This window comes from Pelodiscus sinensis, chromosome 1 (genome assembly GCF_052426305.1).
Source record: "Pelodiscus sinensis isolate ZL-2025 chromosome 1, ASM5242630v1, whole genome shotgun sequence".
Lineage (NCBI taxonomy): Eukaryota > Metazoa > Chordata > Testudines > Trionychidae > Pelodiscus > Pelodiscus sinensis.
Window position 1 is genome coordinate 291,935,182 of NC_143052.1, and position 3,824 is coordinate 291,939,005.

The following is a 3,824-nucleotide window of genomic DNA, read 5'->3' on the forward strand; positions in this document are numbered from 1 at the left end:
GGGGTGGTCGGGTGGAACGGGTCTGGCTGCGGGATATCAGGGGAGAGGGGACCAGCCAGAAGGGGGCGGGGCTGGCCAGGAGTAAGGGGGGGCAGGAAGCACAGCTGGGGGGGGATCGGGGGCCGCGAGGGTGGCCGGGAGGAAGGGGAAGTGGGAAGCAGAGCTGGCATGGGGAGGGGTGGGAGGAGGGAGTGCAACAGCGCTGGCCGGGAGGAAGGGAGAGCGGGAAACAGAGCTGGCTTGGAGCGGGCGGGGTGCAGTGGCGCTGGCTGGGAGGAAGGAGGGGCCAGTAAGCAGAGCTGGTGGGGGTGGGGAGAGGTGCAGCAGTGCTGGCCGGGGGAGACAAGGAAGAGGAACGGGCTGGCGGGAAGCAGAGCTGGGGCGGTGCAGGGGGGCTGATCGGGGAAGATCAGGAGGGGAAGTGGGGGAGAACTGGTCGGCTGGGAAGGGGGGGGGGTGAGCAACTTGGCCAGCAGGGAGCAGGACTGACCTGGGCACTTGCTGCCTGTCCCATGCAGGCTCCTGGCGACGCATGAGTGAGAAGGAGGCTCCCCCCCCCCCCTCATACTCAACCAATTGAGGGCTCCCGGCAGCAATCGTGGCTCTGCCTCCCAGCGGGAACTCCCAGCTGCTCCACCACCCACGCCAGGCTTCCGTCCGGTGTGCAGCTGGAAAAATCAGAAAATACCGGACATTACACATGTCCCGTATTTTCTGATTTTTTTTACCAGACAGAGCGCACAAATACTGGACTGTCCTGTACAATACCGGACACCTAGCAACCCTAATCACTACTGAGAACGGCCTTTCTCCATTCTCTTTGGAACCTCCCTTCAGGAAGTTGAAGGCTGCTATGAAATTGGTGGAGCTTATGAGCATTCTTAGCGTAAAACTGTGACAGAGTAAGATAAAACAAAAAACAGGACTATGTAGCACTTTAAAGACTAACAAGATGGTTTATTAGGTGATGAGCTTTCGTGGGCCAGACCCACTTCCTCAGATCAAATAGAGGAAGAAAATTGTCACACCCATATATACCAAAGGATACAAGTTAAAAAAATGAACACATATGAAAAGGACAAATCAAATTTCAGAACAGAAGGCGGGTGAGGGGGGAGTAAATGTCTGTGAGCTAATGATATTAGATAAATTATCACCTCTAATACCATTAGCTCACAGACATTTACTTCCCCCCCCCCCAGCCTCCTTCTGTTCTGAAATTTGATTTGTCCTTTTCATATGTGTTCATTTTTTAAAATTGTATCATTTGGTATATATGGGTATGTTTACACTACAAAGTTAGTTCGAACTAACAGACGTTAGTTCGAACTAACTTTCATAGGCGCTACACTAGCGCTCCGTTAGTTCGAATTTAATTCGAACTAGCGGAGTGCTTAGTTCGAACAAGGTAATCCTCATTCCATGAGGATTAAGCCTAGTTCGAATTTACTAGTTCGAATTAAGGGCTGTGTAGACCCTTAATTCGAACTAGTGGGAGGCTAGCCCTCCCCAGCTTTCCCTGGTGGACACTCTGGCCAACACCAGGGAAACTCGTCTGCCCCCCTCCCGGCCCTGGACTCCTTAAAGGGGCACAGGCTGGCTACGGTGCCCGTGCCAGGTGCAAGCCTGCCAGCACCCAGCCAGCAGACCCTGCACCTGGCACGGATCGAGCCACCCACCAGATGCCCCCCAGCCCTCCCCCTCTTCCTGGGACCAGGCTGGCGGCTCCCGGGAGCTTGCCCGGGACCGCAAGAGGCGGGCACCTGCCTGGGCTAGTGCGGACATCGTGGACCTCATCCACGATCTCTGCACTAGGCACAGGAAAGTGGCCGGCTTGGGCAGGAGAGCTGCCAGCCTGGCTACCCAGGAGCAGGTGTGCATGAAAATCAAGGGGGTCCACTGAGACCCCCGACCCTGAGCCCTGAGCTTACAATGGCCGTCCTGGGTCAGACCAAAGGTCCATCTAGCCCAGTAGCCTGTCTGCCGACAGCGGCCAACCCTAGGGACCCTGGAGGGGATGGACCAAAGACAGTGACCAAGCCATTTGTCTCGTGCCATCCCTCTCCAGCCTTCCACAAACTTTGGGCAGGGACACCACTCCTACCCCCTGGCTAATACCACTCCATGGACCCAACCTCCATGACTTGATCTCACTTCTCTTTAAACTCTGTTCTAGTTCTAGCCTTCACAGCCTCCTGCAGCAAGAAGTTCCACAGGTTGACTCTTTGCTTTGTGAAGAACAACTTTCTGTTACTAGTTTGAAGCCTGCTACCCATTCCTTTCCTTTGGTGTCCTCTAGACCTTCTATTATGGGAACTAATGAAAAACTTTTCTGTATGCACCCTCTCCACCCAACTCCTGCTTTTAGAGACCTCTATCCTGTCCCCCCTCCGTCTCCTCTTTTCTATGCTGAAAAGTCCCAGTCTCTTTAGCCTCTCTTCATATGGGACCTGTTCCCAACCCCTAGTCATTTTAGTTGCCCTCCCCTCTCCCAGCCTCTCTCTTCCCCTCTCCCACCTCCTTTTCCCAGTCTCCCCCAGTTTTGTTCAATAAAGACAGATTCCATTTTTGAACACAATTGTCCTTTATTTTGTACATCAATAAGAAGGGGGGCTAGGGAAGGGTAAGTGGAAGGAGGTGAGGGAGGAATGGGGCACGAACCCCTGATGGGGAGGACTGGGCTGGCTCTGCGGGCTTTTGGGGTGGAACCTCTCCTGCAGCCCCCCAATTGCTCCCTCTCCCCAGATGGCAGCCTGCGGCAAGTGCAGCCGGGCTGATGGCCGAGTGATGTGATGTGCCCAGTGTGGGTACTCCGGGCACTCCAAGCCAGGACTGCTTTGCAAGCGGGGCACCCCTGAGAACTGTCTGTCCGGGGTGGGGGTCAGGACCCTTTAAGCACAGCCCTCGGCTAGCCTGAGACAGCATCTCCACGCTCTAAGTCCTCCTCTGATGCCCTGCCGGCACTGCTTCCGGCCATCCTTAAGCCTGGTTCAGGGTCCACTTAATGTGGACATGCTAGTTCGAACTAGCAAAACGCTAATTCGAACTAGTTTTTTAGTCTAGATCCATTAGTTCGAATTAGCTTAGTTCGAATTAACTAATTCGAACTAAGTTAGTTCGAATTATCGTTGTAGTGTAGACGTACCCTATGGGTGTGACAATTTTCTTCCACTATTTGATCTGAAGAAGTGGGTCTGGCCCACGAAAGCTCATCACCAAATAAACCATCTTGTTAGTCTTTAAAGTGCTACCTAGTCCTGTCTTTTGTTTCAGCTACCCCAGACTAACAGGGCTACATTTCTATCACTGAGTAAGATGGATTTGTTCGGGATTTTGGTCCCATGTGAGGGTTGGTTTCCTAGGTGCTGAGCTCTTAGAACTGAGCCATCCCAGAGCTGAACCGATTCAGTGTCTGAGCTGTTCTGCAGCAGGCGGATACCCCAACTCTGCTTCGCTAGGGAGAGCAAAGCATCCTGCCCAGCAGGACAGAATGGGGGGGGGGGGGCCCCAGAGAGCAGGAAGGCGGGTGTCAGGGGCATGATCAGCACACCTGGGTAATAGCCCTAAGGGGGGGGACTTCTGTGATTTTAACCTGTCACACTAATCACTGCTCCCCCTCCCCCCAGGGGCGCACACTCAGCAGCCCCTGTGCGCTGAGGTCGCCTCAGCTCAGCCCCTCCCTCTCCGATGAGCCGCCGCTGATTGGCAGCCCCGTGCGGCTCCACCAATGGGAGGAGGGGGTCGGTGCTTGGCGGTTGGGTGCCGCGGGCAGGCTTACGCAGGGGGGCGGGGCCAGAACCAGCCGGTTAAATCCCCGGGGGCAG